Here is a 24,817-nt window from a genome sequence, read left to right as displayed (position 1 = left end):
GTTGCTGGGGCAGAAGAGACTGAGGAGCCCACGCTCTGTATCAGCTGAGCTGTTGAGGACCAGGGACCCTGGGAACCCGTCTCCCAGCAGCCTGCCAAGAGAGCTGATGAAGGCCAGAGGAGCTTGGCAGCCAGGACTCCCAGTGCTTCCTGGCTCTCCTTTCAGCTTTCCGGGCAAGGCAGGTGCTGGGCAAGTGAGCTGGCAGGAAACCTGCCTGCTTTCCCACTGGAATTTCAATGAAATTGGCATGTTCCTACAGAACACTTAGTTTTTTTGATGAACTGGCATTTTCTGACAGGAAACATTCCCAGCTAGCTCTGCCCCTCTGTGACTGCTGGGCCAACAGAGCTGTGCAACCAGACACAATGTTGTCATCCTCTAGCACTCCCATTGTAGCCTTAGGAGCCAGACCATGCAGTGTTGGTGCAAACTCCCTTTCTGTGTCTCAGAGGATGTGCAGGCACTCCATTAGCTGCCTCATGTACTCACTCTAGATGGGGCTTATGTGATTTTAAGGGAATGTCTACATTGCAATTAAACCCATGGCTGGCCCATACTAGCTGACCCAGGCTTGGACTAAGGGGCTATTTGACTGCAGTGTAGATGTTCAGTCTTGGGCTGCAGCCTCCCACCTCACAGGTCCTAAAGCCTGGGCTCCAGCCCAAGCCTGAATGTCTATACCATAATTAAACAGCCTTTTAGCCCAAGCTTCTTAGCCCTAGTCAGCTGGCACTGGCCAGCCGTGGATTTTTAATTGCAGTGCAGATACACCCAAAGGGACGTATTCTTGCTTGCTGTTCATAGGTATTTAGACTAGTGGCCCTTTGTTTTCCTGTGGTCTTAGGAAGCTAAGATGTCAAATTGTTTCTGAGGGTTAACACAAACACTTATAAATAAAGGAGGGAAACTTATGGAGGGATAGGTAAAGATGTTCACCCTGTAATGTCTGTGGGCAAAATCTGGATATGTTGACAGGCCACTAAGCGTTCAGCAGCAATAGGAAAAATGATTTATCAGTCCCTTTCTACAAAATAACCTCTGTTTGACAGCACAGCTTGGGGTCAAAGAGACTTGAATGGACAAGGGCAATGAACCACCCTCTCATCCCAGAGGTGAACCTGCCAGAACAGGGCTGAGGTATATTGGCAGGCTGAGACAAGGAAGCATGCAAACCCATTGTCTCTCCTGGGGCTATATTTTCTCCTTGGATAAATGTAGTACTTAATTTGGTAGCATTCCTCAAGGGTGCTAGATTGTGCTGTTTTTTATTCAAATCACTATGGTGGGCAGTAATAGGTTGCCTGACTATACTGTACTAGTGTCATATAACTAGTAACTGTAACACATTGCTCAAAGAATGTATATAATAGTAGTAGCAAGTGCTGAAATGCTCCGTTATATTTGTTCATAAACCAACAGACAGAATAATTGCAGAATACCTACAATATACTGTTTGCTACTTCATTTTGGAACTCTTCTTGTATATCTATATACTGTAGATATATAAATGTCAAACTCTCCGACTGAGAACAGCATGGTTCATAGCACCATTAGTAAGAGAGATGCTTTTGTCCTTTGGCTTTTTCTTTTAATGAACCATACAGCAAAACTCTTCAAACCACAAGGAAAAACACATTTTTTCTATTGAAAACAGAGCTATGAAGGAAGACATTCACTCTATTATATGTGCACATTTATCTTTCAATTATTTTGTTTACGACACACACATAATGTTCTCTTAAGTTGTGGAAAACCTACTGCAGCATTTGCAGGGAAGTGACTATTCTACTCAACAAGAAACAGGTTCTTCCATTTTTAATTTTATTTTTATTTTTTTATTTTTTTTAGGTATAGGGCACAAGCAGTATGGCCGAGGAATTATAAAATTGTAGCATGGAAGTAGGAATTGGGACTCCTTTCTTCTTCTGCTTTTTGGCTCCACTATTCACTTTGTATGATCATAAGAAAATCCCTTCATGTTTTAGTTTACTCAGCTATAACCTTGGTATAACATCTACCTACCTAATAGGAGATGAGGTAGATACAGGCTGTTTTGAAGTAAATCAATGAGGTCTATGCCAAATAAGAATGTGTGGGTTGTTGTTTTTTATATATATAATTTTCATCATGTGTATGTATTTTGTCAAGCTACTGATCATTCTACTGGTAGCCCAACATCCAGATTAACTGTCCTGTTGAGAAGCAACCTCTCACTCCAGTACATAGCATTATTAGAGGCAATAAACCCAATTTAAATTTCTCAAATTAAAAAAGGATAGCAAATTCTCAGAGTGTCACTTGTAGGCTTATTCAAAGTAGATAACTCTTTATGAGGCACAGTGGGATTCAGCAAAATTGGTCCCATACCACAAACCCTGTAGTTTATGCACTTCTTGTAATACACTTTTAATTAAGCGATGATAAAAAGGGCACGCTGCTTTATGAAGCATTAACCTTGCTCACAATTAGCTAAACCATGAGATCAAAGATTTTGAAGATATCCACATGAAAATATATCATTTCAAAGACAGTGCAGCTGTTATTGCTAATATGTTGTAAGCAAGCCTATGTAAAAAGATTTTTATAGTTGAATTAAATATTTTTAGAGTAAATACTTAAAACAAGCAAAGTCTGATATGTGGAGCTATTTTGCTGGCATCTCTGGAGACCAATTTCTTGGCACCATTCCAGTGAAATCTGCATGCTGGAGAAGTGGTAATGCTACAGCATGGAACAGCCCGTAGGCAACTATATGTAAAGCACCGAATCCTTAGGTGATCGGCACAACTTCATCGAGTTCACAATGTGTTTGTTTTTGCTGTTTTAACTTTGGACACATCTAGATCAAACTTAAGCACCGTAAAACAAAACTAAAAATATATTTACAGTGCACGAGGTGCCGTGCGATAGAATTTAAAATATAGCAACAATGTAAAAGGGATAAAAAGGTTCTGACTTACAATATGAACACAGAATGTAGGTGAGGGGGTCCAAGAAGGAAGGGTATTGAAAGGGACGATAACGAATATAGCACCAAAAGTGTTTGTCTTAACATAGCCTTGAATTATTTTTTTTAAAAAAAAAAGCTTTAAGCTGTTTAAGAGGAGGGATGGAACTGGGACTCAGTTCCACATGACAGCGCTCAGTGCTGCAGACGTGCAGTTGCCTCTGATTTCAGTGAGCATCGCATGAGCACAGATATAAGCCGTCAGTCAAGCTATGCCTATCACCATTAAGCGCTTCAAAATCCAAAGTTAATAAACAGACACTTTATGGGAATCGCAAATAAAGGACACAGGTTGGGTCTAGTATTATGCTAACTCACCCCCTCAGAATTTGTGCTGTTGCGTTATCTGGAGCCCTAATAATAAGAAGAAATGATGCTAATCGAGGCTCAAAAGCAGAAAGACACGTGTTGCTGTGCTGTGAGGTCATCAAAAGATTGATTATTCATTTTCTGGTCAGCTATACATCTAAGCTCACTTTCTAAAGGTTCATGAAGTTTACAGGCAGAACTAGGAACTCATGGCCCAATCCTTCATTCCTTACCCTGCTTATCATACTGATCTTAATCGTCCCTCTGTTACCTTGTGCTCTGCTATCTGTGGTATCCAAATATAAAATCAGAGTAAATAGGTGGATTGTAACTTCTTCAGGCTAGGGACTGCCTTTTTGCTATGTCATTAACGTGCCTGAAATGAGGCTGGGATCTCTAATTGCTATAATAAATCAGTATCAACAAAAGTCTTCAAGCATCAGAACTGAGAGAGACTGAAGTCATTGAATATTTTGTTGAAAAATAATCTATCAAGAATGTGCAGATCCACATTTCTTAAGAGGTTCATTTGAATGCTGTCCCCAAGACTCATTAATTTTTGCTGTTTGGAGGGATTTTGTTTCCAACTTTCTTCCTGTTTTTGCACAAAGGAGGCTGGAGATCAGTTCATCATTATTTCTGCATTTTGTCCATTTCTTCTCCTGAAAATTCATTTGTTCCTTCCTACCACCTGACCCATCACCGGCTGTTGAATTTCCCTGAAAGTGCAAATGACTCCCATGTAAAACACACACGAGAACTGAGACAGTCATGAGGATGTATAAATGAAAAAGCTGCCATATAATACACATAATGGATTTTGTTTAACTCTGCCTCCTACTTAATAATAATAAATAATAATCTATTTAAGACTGAGGAATGGGAAGGCAAAAGGAGAAATCAAAGAAAGTTAAGGGTAAACAGGAAAAGGGACAGTTTAATCATTATTTAAAACAGATTCCTCATTTTGACAAGGAGGAGAAAAGTCCATCCTCCATCAGTGCTAACCATAGATTAGCTGACAAATGTGGCAAGTAACAAATTTTGATTAAAGATAACAAACACTATTGTAAAGAATTACATGTTTGTATTCTATTATAAAACTGCTAAAATCTAGTATTCCTTTAAAATATACTGGCTTTCAGGGGATATATTTTAAAGAACCTTTTGTAAGGTAGACAATCAATTTCTATTAAGTTATATTTTTCTTGTTGTCTCTGTGTTATCCCCAGATTCAAAGGAACTCACATGAAGATATTTAGGTGCTGTGACTCAGATATGACAATAATATGGAAATAATTTGGTTTCACTTCTTTTGGAAGACTGAGCTAGTTTGTCACCGTGAATGCATGTAGTTCCATGAAATTAAATGGAGGTACACTCATTTACACCAACGGGATCCTGTCCTGTGTATATCCCCGAACCTTGTAGGAATGGAGAAAATCAATAGGTTTTAGTATGTTATATCTTGTGGGAAGGGGGGTGATTGCATGTTCATTTATGTTGCTGCTGTGGCTGTGTTGGCTGTGTTCTCCACTGACACCGGGGGCCTGAACCTCAGCCAGTCAATGAAGTTATGCCTGTTTACATCAGCTGAAGACTTGACACATAATTCATTAATTCTTAGTCAGCATTCTTTGGTTTATGAATACAATATTTGAGGAAAACCCAGTGAAAAGTGTGTGTGATCACATCCACTTCTTGTCTGGGAGAAACACTATGTTTTTGGGAGATAAAACCGATTTCATTGATGCATCAAAGGGGCTGGGCCTTTGTGTAATGGCTGACTATGGAAAGTTCTGTTTGTATCACAGACATATGCAATTTTCAGGGTTAACTTTTGCTGTCCTTAATCCTGTCTGTGGACACTTACTCATGTGAGAGTAAGTGGCATCAAGAGGAATTACTCAGATGAGAGTGTCCAAGCCTTACTCACACCGCGGTGTAAAAGCTCAATCTAGCCTTGTACCCTATATGTAACATCATAACTTCTCCTTATTTCCAGCATTCCTATTTGTGAGCATTAGGGGAATACCCTTAAGGTGTTTAAGGAGGGCAAAGTTAATAGATGCAATATTTCACCATCTTCAGGAGGGTCCATCGAAGATTGATTAAGCCTTTTTTATTATGTTATTTGATGCTTGATATGTCAGCCAAAGGCAATGTATAATCCTTCAGTGACCTGCTCTAGCAGCTCAGGCATTAGGCCAACTTCTTTGCACAGGACAAACATCAGTTCAGCACAAATGTCTACAGAAGTGGTGATGAGGAGGGTTTGATGTAAACGTTAAGGTCGGATACTTCCCCATGTCTGTTTTGCATGACAGTTCAGCTCTGAGATGTGTTCTACTTATGTAAAATGGTTACATAACCGAGCTAGGAAAATACACTGTTCAGTGGTCCGTTAACGTGCCATCAAAGAGAATGAAGTAGTTTCTCAGCATACACTATGTAGTTTTAGAGATGCATACTGTCATCTTTATTGCATATCAGTACAGTGCTTAGTATAATGGGTTCTGATTCTTGACTGGGATTCCTAAGTAGTTGTGATAGTTTTATAAAATATTTTCCATATTTGTAGAAAACAGCTTTTCTGGATGTCAAAACACTGTACATCTTTCGCAAAAATGATGTAACCGGTGAGAGCAGTGTGGCTCTTTGTCTCCCCACTAATGGCTAGGTTTATAAGTATGCTACTGATTCTGAGCTAATGAACCTGCCTCAAGATAGAGAAGTCCTGGGTTCAGTCTCTGCAGAGGACCCTCCAGAAGCGTAGTTACATTTGTCTTTGTAAGGCCGACAGACCCCAGTCATCAGGGAGGCAGGATCAAACCAGGGACTTCTGACACTTAGTGCATGAGCCTCTCCCATATAAGCTAAAAGCAAGCTCACTGTTAGCTAAGGCTGTAGAGCAGACTTATTTTATCTCTCTTGCTAAGTGGTCTCAGTCCCACTAGGTGGTACAGAACACCATACCCCGGAGGTCTGTGAGATACATATTGACATAGTTTTTGAACAAAAACTTTCTCCTCTGAGCACTGTTAGTAAGAGACGGCTAAACAAGTTTCGGGAAATTTTGAGTTGAAGTGTTCCCAGTGTATGCAGATATTTTGAGATCTGGGGGACCTGAGTGAGAGCCAGGCATCGACAGGAATATAACAAGTTGCCAATGATGGTAGGCAGATAAACAGGTGATAGAAATTGGATTAAATCAATGGTAGAGAAGTGAAAAGTCACGCACTTGGGGTCTAAATTTCTGTTACAATCTGGGCCTCATCAGATGCAAGCAACAAAGGAGAGAGACCTGTGTGTGTGTGTTTGTGTGTGTCTATCACAGGATGTCAGAGCTACCAATGTGATGCAGCTGTGAAAAAGGCAAATGTGATTCCAGGATGTATTACCAAGGCATTTCAAGAAGGGCAGAGGAGAGAGAGAGAGAGAGAGATATTAATGACATTGTACCAAGCACTAGTAAGACTTCATCTGGAATACAGTGTTCCCTTCTGGTCACCCATGTTCAAAAAGATGAATTTAAATGAACAGGTGGAGAGAAGAACTATCAGGGTGATCAGGGGAATGAAGGGCCTCTCTTGTATGAGGAGACTGGAAGAGCTTGGCATGTTTAGTCTAGAAAAAAGAAAGCTGACGGGATCTGATTGCTCACTATAAATTAGGGGAGTAAATGCCAGAGAGGGTAAAGAGCTAATTAAGCTGGAAGGACAATGTTGGAACAAGAACAAATGGATATAAACTGGCCATAAACAAACTGAGACTGGGAATTGGAAGAAGGCTTCTAACAATCAGAAGCTCTGGAACAGCCTTCCAATAAGAGGTGTGGGGGCAAACAACATAATTAGTTTTGAGAGAGCTGGGCAAATTTATGAGTGTGATTGTATGATGGGTTTCTTGTGATGGGGCTCACTTCCTATTTGTCTTATGTTCCTAAAGCTTGTGCTTTATTGCTTCGAATAGGAAGGATCAGAAAGGGATTTTTTTCCCCAGTGTATTCTGGGAGCGATATTATCATTTCCCTCCTCTGAGCATCAGGGATGGCCATGGATGGAGATGGGACATTGAGCACATGAGAGAAAGAATGCTTGGTGCCAACTCTGGACAAGGTGGGCCAGGGTTCTGAGTCTAACTGATCCACATATTGGGATTGAGAAGGAATTTTCCCCCAGATCAGGCTGGCAGTGACCTTTTTGCCTTTCTCTGTAGCATATGGATGTGGGTCACTTAACTATGCCCCTGCAATTGAAGGGGCCTCAAGCACTGGTGTCCCTCAGTCGCTCCTATTCTCTACCTGTGGTACATGATAGTCTAGTCTCCTGTGGGCTACAATACATTGGTCTCATTTTGGTGGTTGGTTTTAGTGTGTAGCTTCCGGGTAGAGATGGAAGCCTGTGATATAAAGATTAGATCTAGTGGTCCCCTCTGGCCTTAAACTCTGATTCTGACTGGAAACAGCTATTGGAACCTCAGCTAATCTGGTCTGTTGGTGGTGATCCATGGAGGAAATGAGGGTGATCATCTGGAGGTACAGTGGTAAAATGTCACCAACGTGTGGACAGCTGTAGCTCCTAGCTAGGTTGTCTATCCCATGCTTACTGCGAAGAACCTTAAGATTGACTGTCCTGAGAAAGGAGAGAAACAGGGTGGAGAGGGGAGAGCTGGAAAGAATTAATGTAGTAATAGAAACACAGAGGTGTGGCATCTGACTGGGAGAAGTGCATGTACTGGGTTGGTGATGGAAATTTGCTTCTCTCATGTAAGAAGCGATGTTTCCACTAAATAAAGCTAGCAAACAAAAATATAGGGAGGGTAACTGTGTAAATTTCAGAGTGTTCTTGCAATCATTTATCCTTATAAAATAAAAATTATAAAACATTTAAAACAAAATTCAGAACCAGTCCCACAACTGGTGGGAAAACAAAGTGGGGGGGGGGGATTGCAAAAAAGAACTCATTTTGAAGTTTTTTGAATTTCAAATTTTCAAAATAAAAAGAATACATATAAACTGCTGTAGTCATAGGGATGCAGGGCTGGAAGGGATCTCCTGGGCCATGGAGTCCAATCTTCTGCCATTGCAGGCCAATCAGCAATAGAATCCAATTAAGAAACAATCCTGAAGTACAGCACAGCATGCTGCTGTACTAATTCCTAAAGTCCTAAATGGACTTTCAGTGGTCATGGAAGGACGATAACATATATGCAGTCCCAGCCCTCCCCCTTCTCATGCCTGGACTCTGAGAGTGACCTCTACAGGACCAAGGAATGGATTGTGTGTTGGAGAGGGGCATTAATATACCACAGATGTGATAACTGACTGCCCCCCCCCATTTTGCACAGGTGTTCATGCTCCCTGTGAATTTAGGGGGAAGGATCTCGCCCATGGCTTTACTTCAGTCAGAGTTTTCCATTAGAAATATTTTTAAGACCTTTAAAAGTGGCTCTTTAGCAAAGCATACCTCTGTAAAAGTTTTAAAGTTTTTTCACATTAAAAACACTTAAGTTCTCCTAGCCATAATTATAATACCCAAGTGACCAATTTAGTTTGCATTTCCAGTCTACTAGTACATGAATCATGTTCAATAACCTCCCATCTGAGCGCTTTATTGCTGTTTAAGTACGAATTAAAACCTATAAAAATAGATGCTATAAATCATTGTAGCAATTGCTAGGAATTGTCGTTGATCATGGGTCTAAAACCCAGTCAGACCCACACCTAAAACATCTGTGGAAGAATACAATGTTACTGTTCAGAGTTGTTCTTTCCTATGTGTATCAAACCGATATTAACACAGTCATGCCTGAAGTGTGGGGCATGTTTTCCACTGTGAAGGGAACATCAAATAATTTACTACAAGTTACCGTTGACAGTGAGGAGACCATAAACTAACCCACAGTGTGAAAAAATCTACACTTTCTAAGCTTATGACAGCAAAATAAAATTACACACTTACGTTTCAATAAAGTGATTCAAAGAGATGCAGTCAGGAACTATTCTCTTCTCAAATATAATGATTCTCCTATAAAACACTAACCCTGATATTTTCCTCAGTGCTACATGCACCCTTGTGAACTTTACCAGTCCTCTCACTTGGAAATGGAGTGATCTAAACATGTATTGAACTGGAGATTATTCCATTGTCAAAACCTGTGAGTTTTGGTATAACTGAATGTCTCCTGTTTGGCTCTAGTTTCAGGCTATAGGAATATGAAGCAAAACCAAATGGTTCCTAATTCGAAAAGTCTCAGACAACACCACCATTAAAGCCAATGAGTCTTTTGTCTCAAAGACAACTGGTGGCTAGATCATGTGGTGGGAGAAAATGGAAGGGGCTTCCTTCTGTGCAATGTAACCCTCCTGCTCGGTGGTGTCAGCAGCAAGAGGCACTGAGTTCAATATCTAGCTGTTCCTCTTAGCCATTGCAAAACAGAACTGGCTCCAGCCCCTACCTGGTAATCTGGGAACACCAAACACCACCCTTGCGTGCCTCTGAGACAATATTTCCCCACTTGCAAGCACTGAGTCTGTGTGTAACGCAAGAGAAATTTATTAAAAGGCAGAGGGAACTCAGCATTAATTTGGGGAAACACTGCAGCAATTCAAAGCAGGTAAATCATAAGTAAACACCTGCCCTACTGTATGGTGAGCAGCATCTTTTGGCTCAGTTTTCCACCTGGCAGTTTGAAAGCCTGATGGATGAATGTCCCTTTAACACACCACTCACCTTTCCCTCCACTGCATCTCTGTCACCAGTAGTTGTCCACCGTCAATTAAGCCCCACAATTCAGGGATGCATTCACCTGGGCTCACCTCCCACCCCAAAAGGTGGACATCGAGTGATGCCGCTGCTGTCTCGGCCACTGCTTCGCACTGCCATTGGTATCTCCACTGCTTGCCACTCACTGGCACCTCTGCAGTGCCATGTTCTGAGGTTCTGTCACCTAGCCCAGTTCTTAGTGATTTCACTGGATAGTGGGAAATCTCCCTGCTATTGCAGCCTCTGTGCCATCTTCCACTGCAAGTGTCCCCGTGCCAAGTCTAAAGTTTAGCCCCTAGACCGGCTCATCAGCAACTGCAGCTCTACTAATCACTGAACAGAAACAAGAATTCTCAGTTGAGTCTGGTCAGCTCTGTCTTCAAACCCTGGAGAGGGGAGGGTCAAATGGAGAGAAGGTGTGCCTATACAAATAGACACACAGCTCCTGAAGTCTTTCCTTCTAGTTCATCACTAGATGGCAGAGCACTCATTCAGCCCCTGGCTTATGCAAATAAATTGCAGAGGGCCCCTTGCAAACAATCTCAGGGCAGGAGTTTGCTCTGTGAATCAGATTGTCTCCTTGAGAAAGAGAATGAAAAGAACAAACCACAGATGAAAATCATGTTGTTTACGGCACCACTGGAAGACACAGTCTTATATTGCCCTCATCCCCATGTGAGTATTGTATAAGAATGTCAATAGAATTGGCAATGTGTACAGTGTAGTGTTTTGGCAGGGGTTTCTGGGTTGTTCTTTTTAAATATCCATGCTGTTATGTGTTGCCTTTCAAACAAATAGTAGTATCCACATGGCATTACTAATGTAATTGGAAGCAGTGAAATCTGAAACAATTATTTTGCTTTTGTTAAATCTTTTGATTATGCCCTTTCTTGCAACCTACTGGTCTGAAAGAGGTGCCTCAGGTATAGACCACAAAATAAAAACTGCAGGGTTATGAAAATTCAGCCAGCTCCACTGATCTAATTACACATCAATGTGCCTTACCATCTGGCTCATGAGCACTCCTTTGTAAAAGGCCATGATGGTCCTGCCATGCCCAGTAACAAGGCCACCTTCTTTTTGTCTCAAAATTGAACCCATCTTCTCTATTGCTAAAATGGAAACAGTAACTTATATTCACAGTTCAGATGTCTTGGTTTTCCACTATAGAGAATGAGTTAACTGCTGTGATTGCTACTTTATGCCCTAATTTCACACTAAAGCCTTTGAATGATTAGTATTAACCGTGATTTTTTTCCACTACACAGTTTGCTCTGTATAGGTTGCTTTTTCACTGATTAGCACGATGATTCATCTGGACTTGCAATGGGGGTCTTTTTTTACTAGAAGAATGATTTATACCAGTGTTAGAAGGGCTAAATACTCTTAGTAGAGCTACGGTTTAAAAAAAATCTGATTAACTGAGACTTGCAAGGAAGGGTTTATTGCTTAGACTGCTTTATAGATTAGCAATGGAAACATGATCTCCACCCACCTTAGATTATTTCAATGCCAGAACCTAATCCTTGAAGCTCCAGACATTTTATTCTTTAATACATCTTAATATTTTGGTAAGATTATGTCCTGAGTTCTAATCACTGAATTTGATAGATAGATAGATCATTTTCTATCTGAGCTGATTGCAGGAAAGGTCTAGTGATAAAGATGATACATCTTTAGGCCAGGTGTTAATACAGGCATTACCCATTCATGCCTTTTCCTTGAACAAATGTGAACCTGGTGTAAAATCAAAAGAAATATTGTGCCAGTTACTATGGAAGACCACTCTTTGGCTTTTCAAAGTAACATGTCTAATGGTAAGAAATGTCTGCCTTGTGCTGTCAACCTTGCTCTTTCCAGTTTCAAGGACAGCATTTAAATAATCTGACATTAGTCACGTAATCAGAGACATGATCTTATAAAAGAGAGACTCTAGACTTTTCCAGTCTTCTCCACTTTCACCTCTCTATCTTCTTTATACCAATTGTTGGGTAGGATTGATACCCCGAACCTCAAACAAAATAATTTGTGCTTAGGGTTCTGGTGTACTACAACACTTACCAGCAAAAAGCTTGTCGGTTTTCAAAAACTATCTTTGTCACCTAGATAAGTATTTCTAATGAAACCCATTTTCCTTTCTTTTTAAAAGGAAAATATGGGTATTAGAACACTGCTGCCATTAGTTCAGCACAAGCTAAATATCTAGAATTTGTGCTAGTCTTTATGAAAAACTTTTAGTGTTCCAGGAATGATAGAAGACAAATTAAACATGATAGTGAATTCAAAGATTTTGGATCAGTGTCATGTAACCTGTAATGGTGAAAGAACGAAGGTCATGATTTTCCCATATATTCACATATATATATTTTCCCATATATTCAGAGATCTTTCTTATTCAAGAAAGACTAGAATTTGTATCACTAAAGACAGCATCTATAATATAATTTATGAAACATCACTTAGGTCCCTATGCAAGCCCCCTGGAGTCAACAGTCACCTTCCTACTGAGTTCAGCAGTGGACTAGGGCCCTTATGTAGCACCCTAGATACATAGTTCTTTTCCGCTGATATAAAACACACATAACTGAAGTCATTTAGCACATGCACATGTTAAATCCGCAGCGGGCATCTTTAATTTATGTCACTGACAAAGTCCATCAGGGAATCTACTCCACTGAAAAATCAGGTGTACTGGAACCTATCACCACCAATGTACGATGGACAAAAATCCCCGGAAACTCAAGACAACAATACAAAGTGGAAATCAATGACTAAGTCCGGAAGACAGCTTGAGAGAAGACACAAACCAGCTGAAAAATGAGAAAGAGGGGTAAGGCAAGGAGCAAATGATCTTGACTCTCCAGGTTTCAGAGTAGCAGCCGTGTTAGTCTGTATCCACAAAAAGAAAAGGAGGACTTGTGGCACCAATTGTTTCATGTTCTCTATGTATATAAATCTTCCCACTGTACTTTCCACTGAATGCATCCGATGAAGTGAGCTGTAGCTCACAAAAGCTTATGCTCAAATAAATTTGCTAGTCTCTAAGGTGCCACAAATCCTCCTTTTCTTGATTCTCCACTTCACCTGAGCTCTATTTGGATGAGATGCAGAAGAGGGATTGTTTGTTAGGGAGTGGGTTGCCACTATCTGATCCTTGGCCACTGTCACAGGGTGGCTGGAACCTTAATGACAAGGGGGCTAGTCTAGCCTCCAAACAGGAGGCTCATCCGGAATGTGAGGCCTGGTAAGGGGTTGATGGGAGTATGTAGGCTGATTAGTCCTGCTATATTTGAAGACAGGTGTGTCAGGCAGGAAAGAGTTATATGGAAGGGAAGCTGGGGAAGGGAGAACCGCAGGGTTTTCCTCTCTATTGAGAGGTTTACTAGGAGGCAGAGGGAGAACTGATGAAGTCTGCAGGAAGCAATACATTCCCAGGAGTGCATCCTAGGGAATTGCAAGGAATGAAATAAGAAGCCAGAGCACACTAAGGCATAGTTGCAGAATAAAATATTATTTAACTGATCACACAAGGATACAGCGTTTGCCTCATTTACTGTCACAAAGCTTACAAAATGATCTTTTATATCTACCTTTCCTTCAATATGATCAATATCAACAAACCAAAGCAAATTGCCATTTGATCAAGATGGTTTGCATCTGGAATGATAGTAAAAACTTAGCTTCATGGCAGCTATTAAATATGTGCCTCCTAGTTTTGGACATTAAAAGACTTATAAATTCATTAGTAACTGTCTTGCTCAAGTATTTGATTCTGTTGGTCTCAGTGGTACACTGGGAAAAAGTTGCAATATGTCCAGCAAGTAGCTTACGGATGCTTCAGTAAATACCACAATTGTGCTCTCCAGCACTTCATGGTATCTGTAGAAGGGGAGACCTAAACAAGCTGGAGTTTTGACTGACAAGCAACATTTTTAGGACTTCTCACCATTTCAGAAGATTGTTTGTCAAAACATGCCATGATACTCTGACTCTGTAGAGGTGCCACATGATGTGACTGCACATGTTCTTTCCTCCTCCTCCTCCTCCTATGAACAGGCATTGACTTTAGCATATTCTTCCAATCACTGTTAACCATGCTGGGTTTTGAGCTTCTATATCCCTGAACAACCAACAAATGTGTCAGTATGCATAAGCTGAAATATATGCTAAACCACTGGACATGAAAATCTTCATGCAGTGCATTTTTCATTCTGCAAAATGCAGGTGAAAATGGTGCTTTGTAGGTAGGGGAGAAAGGCATTTGGCATATCACTTTTACGGGGTTTGGCAAGGATCAGTCTGAACAAGCATATGCAATTGCTTAGCTGATAAACTGAACCTTGAAAAAAGAAAAGGAGTACTTGTGGCACCTTAGAGACTAACCAATTTATTTGAGCATGAGCTTTCGTGAGCTACAGCTGAAGTGAGCTGTAGCTCACAAAAGCTCATGCTCAAATAAATTGGTTAGTCTCTAAGGTGCCACAAGTACTCCTTTTCTTTTTGCGAATACAGACTAACACGGCTGTTACTCTGAAACCTGAACCTTGAAAAAGACTCTTATCAGATGGAACCATCAAACCTATTTCGGCAGGAAGACTGCTTTGACTTGCTTTATTGTTAACCCGCTCATTTACAGGGCCTGTGGTTTGTTCCTTTCAAGTTCATCTATAGGGCCTTTGGGTTTTTTGGTATTATCATCTGAGTTCTCTGGGTTTGTTTGATTTGCAGGTCATCTACAGGGTCTTCAGTTGTTTTCTTGGTTTCAGGCAAAGCTTCACTGGAAACACTGTCAGCTATAACTACAGGCACAACTTCAGTGGTACTGCACAAATCGTTGTCCTGACGAAAACTTTAACACAATGACAGATTCATGCTTGCTGAGCTGGGAGACAGTTCTCGACTTTCTACTTCAGACTGCAGGAGTTGATCAGGAAGCTTACAAAATGCTGCTCAGGATCTTTGGAGGCAGTTTGTAATGTCTTTTTGTTGTCAAAAAACAGACTTGTATGTGTATTTATGGTTTTCATTTTCAGATATCTTACAGTATGAGACTAACTAAGTTGGAAGTATAGGCTTAAAGTGCATTTTTGTGCTGCTTGCGTTATCCTTCAGTTGTGGGGTAATCTTAAAAACAAAAAAAACAGAATCTTGCAGAGAGGCAGAACTAGAATGGGGCTGGCTGGAGAGAGCGCTGTTGGGGTAGGGAGCAGCGAGAGAAAATAGGCACTTACCTCTTTGTCCCACAGCAAGAGGAGGATATGGAGGCTTTTGAACAAACTACATTTCCCAACAGTACCCTGTTGAGCACTGAAGAATACTCAATGGCTGTGATCCCTACAGGATGGGGTAGGAAACTTTTCTCCTACTATGAGTATGCTAAAATACTGTGAGATTTTACAAAGGCATTGCAGGACAGGTGGGTATGGGTCCCCTGGGACACATATAGAAATGGGGGCTGATGGCCAGGAGCAGTGTTAGACACCGGCAACCCATGCAATTGCATCAGCCCTGAGACAGCAAGGGGGTCTCTTGCCATGGTGACTGACTTAGTTACTTATGAGGGTGGGGCCCCAGAATCGAGTGACAGAGGACACATGGCCGAAGCAGAGGAATAGATGATGCAGCTGCTCAAGAACCCATGCACTTGGAGGGCCGCTGAAGGCTCAGGGCTCCTTGGCCACACAACATACGCCTGGCGCAGGCTGCTGCCATTGTATGCGACCTGCTGGAACCTCTAGAGCAGTGGCTCCCAACCTTGTTCCGCCGCTTGTGCAGGGAAAGCCCCTGGCGGGCCAGGCCGGTTTGTTTACCTGCCACGTCTGCATATTCGGCTGATCGCGGCTCCCAGTGGCCATGGTTCGCTGCTCCAGGCCAATGGGAGCTGCTGGAAATGGTGCGGGCCAAGGGACTTACTGGCCGCTGCTTCCAGCAGCTCCCATTGGCCTGGAACAGCGAACCGTGGCCAGTGGGAGCCGTGATCGGCCAAACCTGCAGATGTGGCAGGTAAACAAACCAGACCAGCCTGGCAGGGGCTTTCCCTGCACAAGCGGCGGAACAAGTTTGGGAACCACTGCTCTAGAAAGATCAATGTGCTAGCCCCAACTTTGAATTTGCCTGAGGAAGGGACCTCCAAAATGGTGGTTCTGCCATGAATTCTGATTACTAGGACTGTCAATGGCAGAGCCTCCATTTTGGCTGCAGGCCCCTCCTCCCCTCCCATTGTTCAGGCCAGTGAAAGTGTGTGCAGCAGGAACCAGCACACTGCTCTTCCTAGAGGGTCTGGCTCCAGGAGTGGTGGTTTTGTGGCTCTGGCTCTCTCGGCAGCTGTTCTGGCGTTGGCGGGAGCAGTGGTGATGGCTCTAGCTGTAGCAGCCCTGGTGCAGGGCCAAGGCCAGAGGGAGCAGGTGGCAGGGCATGGAGCTGGGCAGCGGAGAGAGTGAGGCAATGGGGGAGTACAGCAGGGATGCAGAGGCAGGGATGAGTTTGGAGGGTGAAGAAAGTGAGTTTATTTGGGTGAGGAACATGTATGGGCGGGTCCACAATAAAAACCTGCACTGGGGCCCCTCCTTGTTCCTCTGCCACTGGCAGAGCGGAGAAAGAGATGCAGGGAGGCTGGACCAGGTGGCACCCGGTGTTAGGATATAGATATTCAGGCCTGTCTGTAAAGGCCTATACTCTAAGAATTTAGGTGTATTCTTATCACTTGGCTAGTGATAGAGGTATAAAAGAGAACCAAAATCACTGTCTGCTGGTGTAAGGGCCTTCTCTTACTGTGACAGTCTGAGGCCCTGTTCTTAGGCTAAGGCCTTTGGCTAAGCAGCAGAGGCGGGGAAGCTGGGAAGCGAACGGTCACATCCTCACATTCCAAACTAGTCACATTGAAATAAGGTGCTATTGGGCTGTTAGGCACTATCAGGACAGGATTGTATTCCTATCACCTCCAGAGAAAGGGAAGTGCCTAGAAAATGTAAAAGGAAACTTAGTTTGATAGCATCCTGTCTGTGAAGAACTCACTTATCAATAGCTGGGATGTGAAATCCTCACTTCTATATTGTCTTGTCATTATAGTTCCCACTTTGCTGTTGTTTGTCTGTATAATTTCTGTCCAGTTCTGTGATGGTTCCTGTCTGCTGTATAATTAATTTTGCTGGGTGTAAACTAATTAAGGTGGTGGGATATAATTGGTTACATAATCATGTTACAATACGTTAGGATTGGTTAGTTAAATTTCAGGAAAATGATTGGTTAAGGTATAGCTAAGCAGAACTCAAGTTTTACTATATAATCTGTAGTCAATGAGGAAGTGAGTGGGGGTGGGTGGGGGTGGGCAGGGGCATGTGGGTAAGGAAGATGGGAATGGGGGTAAGAAAATTGGAATCCATGTTTTGCTAAAGGGGGAAATGGGAACAGGGAATGGGAGTAAGGAAGTTAAAATCATGTTTGGCTCAGGGTAGGAATGGGAACAGGGACACAGGCGTAAGGCTCTGTGGTGTCAGAGCTGGAAAGGAGGATACTAAGGAAGGAAATTGGAATCATGCTTGCTGGAAGTTCACCCCAATAAACATTGAATTGTTTGCACCTTTGGACTTCGGGTATTGTTGCTCTCTGTTCATGCGAGAAGGACCAGGGAAGTAAGTGGGTGAAGGAATAAGCCCCCTAACACCTGGTCAGCATTTGCTGACTGTATTGACTTAAATCTGCCGCTGAGCAGAAGATGCTGAGTTTCTTATGTTTGATTTAGTCCTGTTTTGAGGGACCTCAGGGGAAGGCCTTGCGGGTCCCAGCCTGAGGAAAAGAAGCCAAAGACAAGTTGTGATATGTTTTCTTCTGCAACCTGGATGTTGGGCCTCTGATACCCTGGAAGGGGTTAGACTGTATCTGACCTGGCCAGAGGGCCAACTCATTGGAAGAACCAGACCACTGTTGTATTAATTCAGATGGATTAATTCAGGGTCAACGGTGTTAACATGACACTGAACCTCTCCAATATTAAACAGGTCCAGGGTCTGGTATGCAGAGATTTCTGCTTAGTAAAATAGCAAACACACCATTAAAAATCCTTTTAACCTTTTATTATAGATACAGAAAACCAGGAAATACACTCAAAGCATTTGAAATGTACGATATTAAGAGAGAAGTAGAAATAGACCAGAGAAGTAGATCGCATCATGCAGGAGGCAGCTTTAATTTATGTCATTGACATAAAATCCATCTGGGACATACTTGAGTGAACTATTAGGTGCAGCACCAATGCCCCAAAGCCTCTCTGCACTCCTGGAATGCCTCCGACATGCCCCCTCCCTCCCATTATACTGATGGGGATGAGCGGGTAGGTTCTAAGGGTGGCAGAAGAGCCCCTGCTAGCTTTATACCAGTGGAGAATCCTCCTTCACAGGGAGAATTCACTATCCTTCTCCAAATGTGTCAGGTTTACTTTACAGGTGAAAATTGAACTTGGAAGCCTGGCAAATCTGATCTGTTGCAAGGAATGTAGAGAAAGTAGGGGAACATGACCCACTGAAGTACGAGGTAGATGAAACAGGATAATGTAGGTCCTTTAAGATGAGGAACCTGAACTGGATACAGTACAAGATAAAAATGATAATGAAGAGATTTGAAGAATTAAATATCAGGATCAGAGTGACAGGAGAGGAAGATGACTCAGCCAATATTGTGGGTAGTCTGGATGGAGGAAAAGATAAGCAGAGGAAAGGCCAGAAAGGAGACTACAGCAATTGGGGAAATAGAGGACAAAGGTATGAGCAAGAGTTTTAGCAGAGCGGATAGGGCGTGATACAATGCCCACTCAAGTCGACAGAAAGCTTCCCATTGTCTTCAATGGCCTTTGGTTAGGCTCAGGGTGAGCAAAGGGTAGATTTTAGTGATAGTAAATTAGAAATCAGGGCCAGAAAAAAAACCCACCTGTTTTCTGCTTTGAGAACAATAGCTAAGCTTCTTATGTTCTCCATTACTTGCTATTCTAGCAGGTAGATGCTCTCCTTAATTATGTAAATGAGTTGCTTGTGACAGATTTTAAATGACAGTCTTTCTATTTTGAAGATATATTTTGTTATCAAACTATAACTGAGTGAGTGTCAAAGATGCTCTTTTGCACTTTTATATCTCCTTTTGTGACTAACAGATTTCATTCATTTATGGAATATGATACTAAATATGCTACATGAATATTCGTGATCACTGTATCTTTTTGCCTACCGTGTATTGCTTTTCGTTTTCAGATTGGAATGTTGCTATATTTTAAAACAATGTGTATTTATATGTCTGTTAAACAGAAGAACTTTTTCTGACACTTGATTTTTCCCAGAGGAGTTATGATCTGCTAAAATTGAATATAGCATACACTATCTGTGAAGCAAGATTTCTTATTGTCAAATCATTGTTGATGCAAGGAAGCATCACTCACCCAAAATTGCCTTCTGGATTCTCCTCATAAAAAAGTGAAACCACGTCAAAGCTGGTTTCAGAGTAACAGCCGTGTTAGTCTGTATTCGCAAAAAGAAAAGGAGTACTTGTGGCACCTTAGAGACTAACCAATTTATTTGAGCATGAGCTTTCGTGAGCTACAGCTCACTTCATCAGATGCATGCCGTGGAAACTGCAGCAGACTTTATATATACACAGAGAATATGAAAAAATACCTCCTCCCACCCCATTGTCCAGCTGGTAATAGCTTATCTAAAGTGATCATCAGGTGGGCCATTTCCAGCACAAATCCTGTCAAAGCTGTTCCACCCACTCTTAGAGACCGCAGCCTTGTCAACAGCATCTTAAAGTCATTGTATAACAGGTGGCTGGCAGATCCTCCATTTATATAAATCTGCTTAGTGCCATTGGAGTCACTGGGGCTATGTTGATTTATACCAGCTGAGGATTTAGCATGTTAACTTTATCCATAGGCAGAGGGAGACCACTGATCAAAGCCACTAGTGCACTTTTAGTCCTGTACCCAGGTCAAATCCTAGAGTGACCATAATCAAAAGGCATGAAGATTGAAAACAGTGCCTTAGCTGATTCTCAGTAATCTTTTCCAAAACGTTTGGCAAGATTGTCTGTGTGAGCTGTTGCTGTTTCTTTATTTATTATATTATATTATTATTATTATATTATCATAGTGCCTAGGAGCCCTAGGCATGGACCAAAACCCCATTGGGCTAGCTGCTGTACAAACAGAGAACAATGAGATGGCCCCTGCCCCAAGGAGTTTTCAATCTAAGTATAAGACAGGACACAACAGATGGATACAGACAGGAGTACAGGGGAGCAATGAGACTATTGGTGATAAGTAGTGGTCACAGCATACCAGCCTAACCATTGCCAAGTTTCAACAGGCATCATGGCATAGAGTTTTGAAGGAGGATAATGAGGTAGCTTTGCCATTGTTTACAAGGAGCACCTTCCAAGTGGGAGGGGCGGCATGGGAGAAAGAAAAAAGGTTCGAAAACTCAACATACATAACAAGTGCATGATAGAGGCTGGCATCTCTTGAGCAGAGACCTCCTCAGTGTCTATTTGCGAATGCCCAGAGAAAAAGAGGCATTACAATCTTCACAACAGGCCATTGCCGCACCAACCCAGAAAGGAAAAAGCTCCAGTGGAGCTATGACAATTTACACAAGCTGAGGTTCAGCCCCTTTTTCTTACTCTGGGCCCATTTTTGTTCAGAAATAGAGGTCTCTTTTCAGCTGAAGAACTGAATGCAACACAGTGAAATTTTCAATCATCATGGGCAACTTTAGAGTTTGCAAACAAAATGCAAAGAAATTAACATTTCAAAGATTTTTCACTTTCTTGGGACTGTCACATACCCTTGCTGTCATCCTATTTCAGAGTCTTTTTTTTTTTCATGTATGGCTAAATACATGATAGCTTTATACTGGAGAAAATGCACACTTCTATGGACGTTGTTAAAAGATAGCATTGTTCTTGGGAAGTTTCTTTGCTACAGTACAATGAGTAGTTTGTCAAATATGATAATAAATTGGCACTGCTCCACTGACTGAGGATCTGGCCTTATATATTGAAAAGAAAAATGACTTAAGAAATAGGCCCTTAAGTTAACTAGCTAGTTTATTTTCTGTAGATTCATTCAAGGGCAGCATGGCATACCTTTCAACAAGGCAATAATTCCGTCAATAGTTCAGAAAGTCCTCTCCAGTGTGTTTTCTTTAAAAAGCAGACAGACTGGCTGTCTTTCCCATTACAGAAGATAGAGCTGGATTAGCTTGCTTTGAAAAACGTGTAGCTTATCTAACTCTAGTTCAGAGTCTCCTAGTCAAACCATTGTTGTAATACAGTTTGTTTATTTATATTTAATTTTATTATACCTTTTTTAATCTGATCAAAGTTAAGTAAACAAACAAGTGGTGCATTGCATTCAGTTATTGCTCTTCAAAGACTTTAGCAAAAGTTCTATAGCACATCTCATTATTGCACAAAGATCAAAGTTATCACAATACTTCAAAATTGTCTAGAATTTTTGGCTAATTCAAATATGATAAATAATAATAGTACCAGACATCAAACATACCAACATAAAATAGTAACTATTGATACAACATACCATAAAGTGCCCTGATTGGAGGCTTGATTCCACTCCCACGTGTTCAGATGTAAGCTAGGCAAACCTGCAATAAAGGCCTGGTATAACAGTGAGCCACTCAACACTGTAGTATCTGTGGGCCATTTAAGTACCTAAATAGACACAGATCTTGCTAGTGTGAGGGTGTCATCTGACTCCATTAGCTCACAATTGGTTAAATGAGTTGGGAATATGCAGTTATCATTAATACAATTAGTCTATTTAAAGTAATTGATTCTTTTGATATTTTTATTTGTACTGATCTACCATCTGAGGCCCCATCCCTAATGACACTGTACAAACACATCAGAGATGGCATCTGTACTGAAAAGCTTACAACAGAATGCCCAAACCAAGTGCACAGTTAGCATACATTTAGTAAAAATTATTTGAGGGCAACCAAAGGTTATGGTCTATCTAGCTTTTCCAGGAAATTCCATAATTTCACTAGCACTTAATCCCTTAGGGGGGAAATGATTTTTTTTTTTTGCTACTCTTATGAATTGACAGACTTAGTAAGCAAACAAGTATAATTCTCTCTAGATGCATCAATTTATGGTTTCCATATACATTCCATATTGATTTGGGGTATATAATAGGGAAATGGGAATATCATGATTCCGGTCTCAAGGACATGACAGCAAACCTGACAAATGTAACTGTTCTGTTTACCATGCATTTCTGTACAATAAATCTCAAATGGTTTTTCACCAATGTCCATAATTCTGGCAGAATTTTTACATGCACACTGTGTAGTTGTCTGTCTTAGAAGATTCCTGTCTAAGCAGGATTATGATGTGAATTGGGTTGTGTGCTTACTGCAAGGTTCACATTATGCAGATATTATAATTTCAGATGACAATTTCTCATGTTCCAATTTTAATAAGGTCCTTATTATAAAGTGAGAATTCCTGGACTCCACCTAAATAAATAGCATTCTCTTCCTGTATCTGTGACCAAGAAAGTAATGCTTACACGTATTTTTACTAGAGATTGGTCACCATGAAAACTATTCTAAATTGCTTTGATTTTAATGAACTATATGACAAAATGCAATGTCAAAACTAAGGATCTTATGGGATGGGAAAAAATGAAATCCTTTTAAAATGTCTGCAGGATATTCATATACCTTTTGCTTAATGTGTGTATTACATAGACATGAGCTCATTACTGTATTTAGGAGAATTGTCTTTTGTTCAGATATACTTCTAATGAGCTCCATTGATAAATTAACACTGGCAGGAACCCTATACCAGTATCCAGAGAGGGGTAAATTCTGCAACTGGTAAAGAGCTTGCTTTACATTGCTGCAGACCATGAGAACCAGCTCCATCACTAATGGTCTATTTTTCTCCCCAGCCACTGAAATCTTGGTTCTGAAATAGGACCAGCAAAGGGAGAAAGGAAGGGACAATGGCAGTACTGAGTGGCTAACAGGAAGTGAAATTGCAGCTAATACATAAATGCAATGGCATGGTGTAGCCATTTAAGTCTGTGAGGAACTTTGGGACCTTTTGGGATGGAGCATGCCAAAGTTGTTCTTCTCATTCACATTGTACCTATATAAATGTCACTGTGCATTTATAGCTTCACTATTGTGATATCTGAGCACTTTTCTGATTGTTTATATAAAATAAGGAGGAAAGCAGTGTGGCCTCATGAACCACATACAGTTCTGAAATCTAGCAATCCCCACCTTCTAATGCTGTTGATTCATTTTGTGTGGTGTTGGAAAAGTCACTTGTAGAAAGATGATCCCACCCAGAGCTGGATCTGGTCCTGGCCTCGTCTAGATTCACCAGGTTCATGTACCATCCCAAAGGCCTTTCGTGCATGGGAGGGGTAGTCCTGTTTCTCTCCCCTGACTGGACAGTGATGGGGTGCCTCCTTGAGAGAATCCTTGCAGCCAGTTAATCATGAAGGGGAAACATCTGGACAATGGAGCAGATTTTAATGTTACAAATGGGAGGAAATACAAAGTTAAGATTCTCTCTGAAATGTAACTCAATCAGATAGCACAAATAAGCTAATACTGGTTTGTGAGCAGGGCTTCCATTTGCTACCATCAATGCAGATGACAAACTGAAAAAGCCTGCTTTCACATGCTAATGGAACTGGTTGGGTTTCAAACTGCGCTGAGGAAGAATGCTGTTCAGCTGATGGACCACTCTAACAATGGCTGATGCTCAGATATGATAGTAGGGGCCCAGGTACCAAGTGATGAATACACCATAAGAACTAGAATTCAATAGAGCTCGTGCATCCATCTTTTGTTCAAGAGAGCCTGAGTCTTTTGACCTTTAAAGGAATTTTGCAAGACCTATTTATTTGCCCAGGATTTTTCTGAGGGTGTGCATTAAGCAGGGAAAGTATTGGTTTTCTGTGTGCTGGGGAGACTTTGGGTATGTCTACGGGTCAATAAAACACCTTGCAGCTGGCCCAGGTCAGCTGACTTGGGCTTGCAGGGCTCAAGCTGCAGGGCTATAAAACTGCAGCGTTGATATCTGGGCTTGGTCTGGAGCCAGGGCTGTGAGACACTGTGATGGCGAGGGTCCCAGAGCCTGGGCTCCAGCCCAAGCCTGAACACAAACATCTACACTGCATTTTTATAGCCCCGCAAGCCTGAGTCAGCTGATCAGACCACCCATGAGTGTTTAATTGTAGTGTAGACATACCCTTTGTGCTTATTTTGATAGTGTGTAGCTTAGAGGTGTTGCTATGTGTTTAATTTTTTTTTCTTTTGTCTGCATAGAGATGCTATGAATAGCAGGTGTATGGTATAAAGAAAATATATGTATATTTTTAGTAATACAGAATACGTATTTCAGGGATGCTAAGTTACAGTTGCTTTGGAAACCAAACCTTTGAATTTCCTGATTTATGTATGGTTTAATGCCATGGCTGAGATTTCCGGTAGTTTTCTTGTTGTTAATATTGTCTATGTTCTCTGCTGACTGACTTGAGGCAGTCTTTTCTACAGAGGCTTACCCACAGGGAGTATACAAAGACCGTTCCCGCCTTCCTGAGATGCATTTTGCTGTGAGATTGTGATAATATACAGCTCTGAACCTTACTTTTTTTCCTGCCTTAAATTATTCTGCTTATGTCAAAGTGAGGAGCTGAATTTTAATTGGA

Source organism: Lepidochelys kempii, chromosome 7, assembly GCF_965140285.1.
Source record: "Lepidochelys kempii isolate rLepKem1 chromosome 7, rLepKem1.hap1, whole genome shotgun sequence".
Taxonomy (NCBI): domain Eukaryota; kingdom Metazoa; phylum Chordata; order Testudines; family Cheloniidae; genus Lepidochelys; species Lepidochelys kempii.
This window is presented reverse-complemented; position numbering follows the sequence as displayed.